Genomic DNA, 11480 nt, shown 5'->3' with positions numbered 1-11480 from the left:
ATTTTCAAAATTTTCTTTCATAGACATGTTTGGCACATGTGGGTCACCATGTACAAGAAAATTTGGGTGATTTGGAGGTGGTGGAAAATTTCACCTTTTTTCAAAAACTGGCTTAAGTAGACAAAATGGTCCCTCCGGAATGCCGGCATTTTCTCGACCACCTCCAAATCACCTCAAGTTTGGCACACATGATCTCTTCCACAAACAAAACTAGGTTTCCAAGTTTTTGTATTTTTTTGAATTTATAATGCCCTCTAGACTGACTGCTGAAAACATCGGTCTATGCCTCAAGGGGGCATTGTAAAATATTTTTTTTTCAAAATTTTCTTTCATAGACATGTTTGGCACATGTGGGTCACCATGTACAAGATAATTTGGGACCTGCATGCAAGAGTCGGGGACCTGCATGCAAGAGTCGGGGACCTGCATGTGAATAGTGATTCATCAAGGCCTTGACAGCTACTGGCACAGCGGCTGCCGCCCGATTTGCATGCAGCGAAGATGAACGTGCATGGAGGTTTCTCAAAGATTTCCAAGCACACCCCAGTGGGCTCCGCTTATTTAAAAAATACGCCAGTCATTATTGCTCTGTAAATGAAGAATATCCATGACAACCATAGTAAGGGTGAAGAATCATATTCATCCTACAATGATGACCAACGCTTGATAAAATCACCTGGATGAAGGTATTTAAGCAGGTAAAGGAGCTGCTCGAGGGGCGAGGTGGGACTATTTTTAGTTAGACGAGAACAACGTGCGAGATCGTACGCGATGTGGGCCGTCCGGAGCTGCAACCTCGGAAGGGCCGGTGTTTGGGTCGATGTAGGAAAACGGCCTGCCATGCATGCATGGCGTCGGTAGTCTCGCCTAAATGATGGACACGCACCGAGCCAGCCATGCAGACCGTGGGATCGCGTGGGAGATCCGTCTGGAGGCCGTGTGTGCATGCAGAAATACATCACAATAATTATTCTACTCGACAATAACAAGTGCTCCATGCTAGCCCTTATTCCTGTTCGAAATACATCATCATCCTTAAAGTTGGACATCAAATGATACACATAGAAAATGGAAACAAAAGATGTCGAACTAATACAGTAACATGGCAGTACAACCGGACTTCACTAAATTACTATCACGATGAAATAGAATGTAAAGACCACATCACACAAAGCTGAATGGCACACGACGTTCTCTGGCTCATCATCGGTTCATGCTGTATGTAGATATCACAGTTCAGCCTCGAGATCCTACATAGAAGAATACAATAAATCACATGGACATCAATTATGTGTAAAACACATGCAAAAAATAAATATGAACATATTTCGTACCTCTAGCAATTTAGCGCATTTACGTCGATTGTCACCTGGTTTCTTGCAATAGCCACAGATATTCTGTGATCTTGACTTCTTTGTCTTTGCCTGCAGCCTTTTCTTCGGTGCACCTCGTCCTGGCACATGCACGGGATCCAGAACCTTATCAACTTTCTCCGAGTGCGGCATCAACGGGCCAAACCTAATGCTGTTATGCTGAGCATTAGTTGACTCCTTGCTGTCAGCTTGTTCAAAACTTGATTGCTTGCCATGATGTTGTGCTTGCAAAAGCATCTTTAGACGGTGATAGTCCTCATCAGAGTGGCATGCCTTGAAACTTGCGGCGTGACTACAATTCCGCAACTCGCGGTACCTCTGCAGGCTTACCGAATAGTCATACATCTGGTTTTTTCTGGTAGGTGCGTATGCATATTTTGCATTCATAGTCCACCTAGTGGGAACGCAACAACCTGGCAGAATTGTTTGTTTTAAAATCCCCAATATGTAAAAAATGTGGGAACATGGTGTGCCTGCGCATTCCAGCTTACGACAAGAACAACTCACCCTGTGCAAAAGACCTCCTTGCTCTTCAATGCGCACTCCAAACTTTTTATCCAATTTTTCCTGCTTGGACACAACATAAGTGGAATCTTCTGATCCATCTAGTATCTCTCTGATCTGATATTTGCTGACAGCATCTATGCTCCATAAGACCATCTTAAAGACACTAGGTGTGAAAACTGTTGCGGCGTGTTTCTCAAGCGGCGAAGCATTTTCCTCTGTAAATGGAACGGACTGCAAGGCTTCAACGTCATGGAGAGCTTCGTTAATCCGTCGCGACGCAAGGCAACGCTCACAGTGCTCTAGCATTTCAAACAACGACATCTTACACTCAAGATGCGTATGTAGCACAGAGTTCAAGCTCTCACTCCTCTGATTGCTGCTCAATCCTAGGAAACAACGCCCCTCAAGATATGGAGCACACCAAAACTTTCTCATCTGATACATCTGATGCAGCCAAGACTCCTCACTGGTTACTTTATTCCGTTGTAAGAATTGTATCCATTTTATCTCATGCTCTTCAATGGAAAAAGTATCATAAATGAAAGATCTGAATTCCTCCTTTACGTCGTCATCATGCAGATGGTGTACAATGTTCTGCTGAATGTGCCATATACATAGTCTATAGTTTGAGTCTGGCCAGACCACCCTTATTGCTCTCTGCATTGCAAGGTCCCCATCTGTGATCACAGATATCGGATGCTTCTGTGCCATGCAATCAGAAAAGGTCCGCAACATCCACTCGTATGCCTGGCTTGTTTCATGAGAAATTATACCACAGCCAAAAATAACAGTGCTGCGGTGGTGATTCAACCCGACAAACGGCACGAATGGCAGATTGTATTTGTTGGTTCTGTATGTGCTATCGAAAACAATGACGTCTCCGAAAGCCTCGTAGTCAAGTCACGACTGACTATCAGCCAGAATAGTCCTTTCAGATGGCCATGCTCGTCTACCAAGTACTTGAAGAAAAAATCCACATCTCGCTCTCGCCTCGCCATCATGTGCATGATCACCGTATTAGCATCACCGACACTGATTGTCTCCTGCTTATTAGCATGTCAGAAATTATAAACGTCCCTCTTTATGCATCCGACCTTATCAAATCCACCGTATTGAAAGCACAAAATATCCATAATACGGTATTTGCGGATCCCACATTTTTCCATGTCCGCTTTCTGCTCATCGCTAATTCGTCTGTGCGAACGCAGCAGACAAGAAAGATCCCGTGGGGCTAGAGGATGGTTGTGCTCATCGATGAAATCCTTGACAAACCACCGACCGGTTTCCTCCTGTCTCGTAATGACCAATTTAGCATTACACCCAACACGAGTTAAACTTCGTGGCCTCCTCTTTCTATCTTCCATCTTTCTTTTCATGTGCTTCTCTTCGCGAAACCCTTGACGACTACACACAATTTTCCTTAAAATTATGTATTTGTTGGATCCATCCCACTCAACGTAGCTTTTCCTCACACTAAAACCTTTTTCAAGAGCATATTTGTTGTAGAATTCATAGCCTTCAGCCTCACTATCAAACATCTTGCTGACAACATTTACATACTCGAACATACTCTCATCACTTGCATACGCCATGTCTTCCTGCATATGACATGTGAGGGAAACCAATCATCAACATCTTTCTGTTTATCAATGTTGCAGGTGTAAAATAGCTCATATTCAAAGACAAGAGCATGGAAAAGACTTTGCTTGTTTGTCTTCCTGCATATGACATGTGAGGGAAACCAATCATCAACATCTTTCTGTTTATCAATGTTGCAGGTGTAAAATAGCTCATAGGCAAAGACAAGAGCATGGAAAAGACTTTGCTTGTTTGACATGTGAGGGAAACCAATCATCAACGTCCAACAAGTAGTATCTCATCTTCCTTTAAACTATATTTCATGCACTATGCAAACCTAAAGTGATGATGACTTTAATAAACTAAATTAAGTGATCTATGGAACCAGTATCTCATCTTCCTTTAGTATATCTCATCTCAAACGTCAAGTAAGTCACTTTTTTTCTGCGGTACCAAAGGAAGTAAGCAATGCCCTCAACATCTTACTTAAACACACATGATGCGATTAGCTCAAGAGAAACTATGCCACGATGAAGTTTTCCATTCGTTGTTCTAGTCCGTACCCGGATCTTGTGGGGTTGAGGTTGTACTGCATGCACGGTGGAGGGGCGCAACGGCCAAGAGAACGAGCAGAACGCCAAGCCGAATTCATACCTTAAGGATGGTATGCGCGAAGAGATGGGATCGCCCGCCGCGGTCGCCGCCGATTCAGCCGGCGTAGATCCGGCCTTCTTCTTCTTCGGTGACGGCGTGGGGGGCTGGGGTTGGTTGGGTGGAGGACGAGGACGATGAATTTATTCCTCTCGCCGGGCAGGTCGAGGACGGAGAAGGTCAGGAGCGGCGAGCGGCGACGAATAGATCGGAGGAGGATTCTGAACTGGATCGAGTAGACATGGATCTGGTCCTCAGGTGATCGGTTCAAGAAAAGATATTTCCCTCTGGACCATTATGCCCTTATCACAATTAACATATTAAATTTAATCAATTAAAATTTCCCGTAAGATCTGACGGCTAATAAAAATCAGACGTGATCAGACATGTAAGTATTGCTAAGTACTCCGAGTACTAACCCAATCACCGTAAAACAGCTCTAAAAGTTAAGGTCTACCGTGGTGATTGAAACTCCAGTTCATGTATAGCTTTTCTTCTTACCCATCAAATTGCAAACAGAGCGACCAAAGCATTCACAAGGCAAACAGTATGGCGGTCCTGTTCCCTACACATGCCATATGGGCATTTCTCTTTCTTTTCTGTCCTCTTAGTGCATGTTCTGACTTTGTAGGTGACCATTATTCACAATGGTAGCCCATGCAAAAACACTGGACAGTTACGAGACTTAGGCCCTTGTATGGAACTTTGGATATATAGAACATAGACGACTCTGCTGCTTCTGATCGATGCTCATGGCCATTGCCCCCAACGCCACACACCGAACCATACGTGTACGGCCTAGATGTGGCAACGGGCTAGACGGCCCCTACCAATATGGAGACAAGTAGACCCACACAAAGCTCATTGAATGGTCAAGCAAATGACTTTTACACCATTGTAATGTGCTTGACATGGTCAGTGTTGCTGTCGAGCTGAGCCCACATGTGCACAGCTCAAATGCAACTACAGGGCACATCCGCACATGCTGATGGTCACGACTGACGAGCAAGGCATACACCATCTTTTGGGTGCCCATAACTGCTCCCATGTGCAATACTCCCATTGAATGCTTGACAGATAACTTAGATCATCACATGGGAAGTAACAAATAAGACTATCGAGTGATGTGTAAATTAAGGCAGTCACATCCACCAGGCCCAAAAGCCTGCTCAGTGAAGTCACTGCGGGAATAATCTAATATGCCAACAGTTTTATGTCGGGGCTGACGGCATACCAGCAGATATGTCGACAGCTGACGAAAAGCCGTCGGCGAAAGCTTGGCCATCAGCAGCATTGTACCTATGCCGGCGACAGCCGTCAGCAAAAACCAGGCCATCCGCATTGCTAACGGCCGGTTCACACCGTCATATCCATGCCAACAGCCGTGAGGCGCCTGTCGGTATTTTTTTTAATTTTTAAAAAAGTTTGAATTTGATTAATTTAAATCTGACCGCGGGTCCTTGTCGGGGGATCCTGCTTTATTTATAAAAAAATCAGCTTGTTTAGGTTTATGTCTTACTCAAAAAGTTGAGACCGCGGCTCCTAAAAATGGAATAAGGTTCTCACTATCTAGCGCCGTCTCGGCAATGCATCTAGCAACGCCGAAGGGGGTGTGGGGGTGTGTCTCCAGGGGATCTTGACGGATTCGGTCGGTGCTGGTCTTTGGTGGATCTGTTTGGATCCAATCTTCGTGCGTCTACAGGCTGGATCCTTCCAATCTACACTTCTCGTCATCAGTGACGGTTGTTGTTCTTGTACACTGGTCATTTTGGGCCTTAGCAGGATGACTCTTTGACTATATACTAGAACAAGTTGCTAGGGGATAGATCTAATGGAGGGCCAATGATGGTGGCGCGTCTTCGGCTCACTCTAGTGCTCATAGTCATTTAGGGAATCTATATATGAACATGGTTGTAACTGTTGTTACTTCTGGTGTTCTTTGTACTGCCATGCGCTATGGCAGATGATGAATAGATCCAAAGTTCTCTTCGGTAAAATAACATGTTTTCACAATATTGAACATTCGAGTTTTTCAAAGCTCAATTGATATATATATATATATTGGCGAGGACTAGAATTTAAGTTAATTAACACTTTTTTCTCATTGTGTAACAAGACAAATCACAATGTTATTGGAAAATAAAATTTTGTCCACATAAATTGAGCACTACTCAAATGATGGATAACATGAAAAGCACCAGAATGCATCGAGTTCGTGCGATACATAATATTTGACAATAGAGCAACACACACACACGCACACGCACACGCACACACACACGCACACACGCACACGCACACACACACACTGGCGGAGGGTTCCGGTGGGCAGGGTATGGCATCCGCCATACCTTGATTCTGGGGCAATTATTTTTATACCTATGCATCTATCGATCGGCAGACTCTGGATCGGCATCGGCTGTTTCGTTCGACCGCAGCTAGCAGCGCTGGCCTGATGGCCAACGCATCCAGCTGTTGGGCCACGCAGGCAGGCACGACAGGTTCGATTCGATTGAGAGTGTCTAAAAAAGGTTTGATTCGATCGAGCGGCCACACACACAACGCACACGCACGCACGCGACCAACTCTACCCAGACGCGACGCAACCCTAAGCAGCTAGCGTGATGGCGGCTGTTGGCCATGTCGCGAGGACCAGGCGGGCGACTGATGACGGGGGCAGCTGACGGCGGCGGCAGGCTGGGGGCTTAGAGGGCTGCGGCAGCAAGCTCCAGCGAAGGAAGCAAGCGGCGGCTTCAGTGGCGGTAGAAGCAAGTTCCAGCAGGCGACGGCAGTTGGGAATTTTCCTGGTCATTCCCCGGTGTACGAACCAGAGGACTAATTGCAGCCACTTTGTTGGGTATTGGCAATTTTTCTTCTGTCAATTCTGCAGGATCTGAACCAACTACAGTAATTCTGAATATAACGGATAAAAATTTATGTAGCGACCTTGTACAATATGGTGGAAAGTTTGTCTATATGTTTTCATTCATGCTAGTGTACTGTGGACGCACAAGTTTTTGTTTTTATATGATTATGCATAAAAGCTAATAAGATGCCCAACCGTCGCAGTTCTAGACGCCATTGAAATCTTCATTATTGGTTTGTTTTAGGTTATTTTTCCTATTGAAATATGCCTACATTTTCATTGTATTGGGGTTTCCGTTTGTAATGTGTATTGACTCTTTTGATTTGCATCAAAAAAATTCTTTCCTTAAGACTTCGCCACACCTTAAAAAAAATCGTCCTCCGCCTTTGCGCACACACACACACACACGCACACGCACACACGCACACACACACACACACGCACGCACATAATAAACAAACAACTTAGACCCCGGATTACATAATGAAACATCAAGTACTTATTTCTCTTACTCATTTTATTTAGCTCTGAAGACAAAAAGGGCTATAAGACATTGCCATGTTTGAATATTCATGGATTAGGAGAAGGCACATGAACGGTGGCATGCAGCCACAGGTCGCTCTTCCTCCTGGCTGTCATCTGGAGCTCCTCCGCCATGTCTAGCCCATCGGCGCCTCCTCCAGGGAGCTTCCAATCAAAATGGAATAACAGGCTCGCAAGCATGAGCTGGACGACCGCGATCCCGAACGTGATCCCAGGGCACATCCTCCTACCGGCGCCGAATGGCACGAGCTCGAAGTTCGTTCCCCTGAAGTCCGCCGCCGCATCACCAGCCTCCTCGAACCTCTCTGGCCTGAACTCCTCGGCATCGGCACCCCAGCTTGCTGAATCCCGCCCGATTGCCCATGCGTTGACGAGCACTATGGTGCCCTTGGGCACGTCATAGCCAAGGACATGGCAAGGTTCCTGACACTCCCGTGGGAGGAGCAGCGGCAACACCGGGTGTAGCCGGAGCGACTCCTTGATTACTAGATGCAAATATTGCAGCTCCTGCAGGGCCTCCTCCTTGATGCAGCTCTGCCCGGCGAAAGCATTGCGCACCTCTGCCTGCACCCTCCGAAGAGCCGCTGGACTCCGCATGAGCTCTGCCATCACCCATTGGAGTGTTGTCACCGAGGTCTCGCTCCCTCCGGAAAACATATCCTACAAAACGTAGAACTTTAGTGTTGAGATGTTTTGGCTGAACTAATTTCTTTTGGATTGAGATGCATGAATTCAAGTATCAGCAATGCTTTAAATAGCCCGCTATGCTATGACATTTGGAGAACTCTCCGGTTAAGCTATGCACTTTTAGGGCTGAATTAAATATGACGCTGATAACTCGCTATTTCCCGCTATAGCATTAAATTTTGAGTATATTTAGCGCTGCCGAGCTTTGGTTGGGCCAATATTTTCTAAGCTTTTCAAAATCATGTCGCAGCGCGGTCCAAATTTATGTCATACTATTCCTTCTTGTTTTATCAATATGATGCACTGATGCAAACCATGGTTATTGAATTAAAATGCTTGATTAGTACCATGTTTTTCTATGCTTGAACATGTCTATGTCAATTAAAATGCTTGATTAGTATCAATATGTTGCCTAATTTTATGTTTATTTTTCTTGATTTAAGTAAAAAAGCTAAATGCGGCTTAGCTTCATTACTTATAGCTTCGCTATAACTTTTCATAGCTTCTGGCTGAGCTGCATAGCCAACTATTTAGGACTATGAGTATAAATGCATTGCACTCCTTTCCCCTTCAGCTTGAGCTCTTAAGTTCACCAAAAGAAGAGGAGGGGGGACTGGAGATCTTAGGCTTTAGGTGAACTTTTGGCGCATGTGAAGTACTCCCTCCGTTCGTGAATAAGTGTACTTCTAGTTTTTGTCCTAGGTCAAAGTTTTAAAACTTTGATCAACTTTATACAAAAAAGTACTAGCATTTATGACACTAAATTAATATCACTAAATCTATTTTGAAATGTGCTTCCATAAGATATCAATTTGATGTCATATATGTTATTACTCTTTTGTATAAAGTTGGTCAAAATTTCAAAACTTTGACTTAAGACAAAAGCTAGAAGTACACTTATTCGTGGAAGGAGGGAGTACATGGTATACTAGAGTCTAGAGCCAAAGCGAAGAAGTCTTTAGTTCCATCTTACCATAATCACGGAACCAATTGTCCTGGCGTTGAGAGGCATGTGGGGGCTACCGTCACTCTGGATCCTCAGTAGCACGTCCATGATGTCTTCCTCCTCGCCGCCGCCGGCCGACCTCCTCGTGCGATGCTCCTCAATGATCCGGCCGATGAGCTGGCTTATCTCGTGGTTTAACGCCTCCATCCGGCGAATTGAGCTACTGAAGGCACGTGCAAGGCGCGACGATGGGAACAGGTCGGCGAGGCTGAACCCCGAGGCCAGCTTGATGCCCTCGTCCAGGCACTTCAGGAACTCTGCACGGAGGTCCTCGTTCTGCTTGCCCACCAATGCGTGCACGGCCAAGTTGGTGACGTGGGTGGTGATGAGGGAGCTGATGTTCACCGGCTCCGACAAAGAGGACAGCGACGAGACGATGGAGGAGACTAGGGCGGCGGCGTTGGCCTCGCGGCATCCCCGGAGGGACCGGACTTGCCGCGCGCTGAGTACCTCGGTGACGCATAGCTTTTTGAGGCGGCGCCACTGCTCGCCGTGCGGTGCAAGGGAGATGGCGAGGTCGTCTGTCGTGATGGCGCGGAGGGTGGCGGTCCGTGGCCGTGTTGCGAATGTCGCGTCGTGGGTCTTCATGATCTCCCTCGACGCGACGGCGGACGAGGCCACGACGACGTTGAGCTCCCCGAGGCGGAGCAGCATGAGCGGGGCGTCGTACCGACGGGCGAGGTCACGCATGGCGTGGTGTGGTAGTGCGCCGATGAGGTGATGAATGCTGCCGATGACCGGCAGCCGCCATGGCCCCGGGGGAAGGTTCTCGCGTTCGTGCTTGCGCGGCGGTTTGAAGATGGCGATGAGGAAGAAAGGGAGTAGCAGGAGGGTGGCCATGAAGAGGTAATTGTAGTAGCCCACGACATCTTGATCTTGTTGTCCCATGGCCGGGGAGTGCGTCTTCTCTTCTCTGCGCGGGCACAGAAAAGAATAGATACTCAGTACTCCTAGTTACGAATTACTACGTCAATAAAGACCGCACCACCATTGGAATAGTTGAGAGAGTAGTTCGGTTGAACATTATATACGTCAATAAGACCGCACCACCATTGGAGTAGTTGAGTAGGGCCTAGCCGTAATAATGGTTCTACATGAAACATGTGCAACACCGCATGGAACATGTGGTTAGCAAAATCAAAATTCATATATGAGCAGTGATATATAGTTACGGACATAACCCACCAAACAATTGAGAACCGACAAGATCACAGACAACTCTAAGATCTTAACTGAGCACATTGACAACTTCATAGTACTTAATTGGCATACCACGTGTTAAAACTGAGATACTTCGGTTTAATTAGTACTCCCCGTGAAGAAATATTAAAGCGTTTAGATCGTCTAAACACTTTTATATTTCTTTAGAGGGAATACGTGAAAGGTGCGGTTTGTACCTTTTCACCTTCTAAATGCTTTTATATTTCTTTATAAAGGGAGTACGTGAAAGGTGCGGCTTGTACCATTTCACCTAAGTTTTCATTAACAGCATTCCACACCTCCATTATTGGAGTAGTTGAGCAAGCCTACCCATAATAATGGCACTACACGAAACGTACATTGATTGTCATAAAGAGCTACAAGAAATTAGTTGATGAATTTGGAAGGATATATAATTATAGAGATATGAACTTGCACAGTGGGAGCAACGAACTGGTCGCGAAACTTGTAGTCTTTGGTAATTTGAATACACTTTGGTCCAAAACCATCCTAGAGCATCTCTAAACGACCCCCTATAATTTAGAGGGGTAAATTGCCGAGTATCTTTAGAGGAGTACATTTACTCCTCTAAAGAAGTATCTTTCTTTTTTGAAAAAAAGAAGTGCCGTTTCTAACCGATCCCTTGGAGTAAAAAAGTTGCCTACTTTCTAATTTTAGTTTACATAGTACATTTCAACTACATATTTGCACACATACACTACTAGAATTTCCGAGTTTCCTGAGTGTCAGGAAAACTCGGCGAAAGTCGTTTCCCACTCGGCAGAGAGTTTGCCGAGTGTAGTTCTCGGCTAAGAGTATTCGGCCCGAACCTTTTAGGCAGAAACCACTTCGCCGAGAGTTGTTCATTGGGGGCTCGGCAAACCTTTTGTCAATCCCCAAGTGGTATACTCGGCAAAAGACGGATGCAGCCACGTGGCAGGCCACTTTGCCAAGAGTCATCCAGAGGGACCCGGCGAACTCGAAGGGCCCGAAGCGCGTCACGTGGTGCCCAATGAGTGTCGAGACGTCGTCTTCGCCAAGACCTGACTCGGACGTACTCGGCAAAGTA

General features: G+C 45.9%; 1 pseudogene; it reads right to left on the bottom strand.

The window, feature by feature from the left end:
• Positions 1-10152, bottom strand: part of LOC119328566 — a 12885-nt pseudogene extending 2733 nt beyond the window's left edge.
• Positions 10153-11480: the final 1328 nt, after the last annotated feature.

The sequence above is a fragment of the Triticum dicoccoides genome, chromosome 7A (assembly GCF_002162155.2).
Source record: "Triticum dicoccoides isolate Atlit2015 ecotype Zavitan chromosome 7A, WEW_v2.0, whole genome shotgun sequence".
Classification (NCBI taxonomy): Eukaryota; Viridiplantae; Streptophyta; class Magnoliopsida; order Poales; family Poaceae; genus Triticum; species Triticum dicoccoides.
The sequence above is the reverse complement of the archived record's forward strand: the minus strand, read 5'-3'. Positions and strand labels throughout refer to the sequence as shown.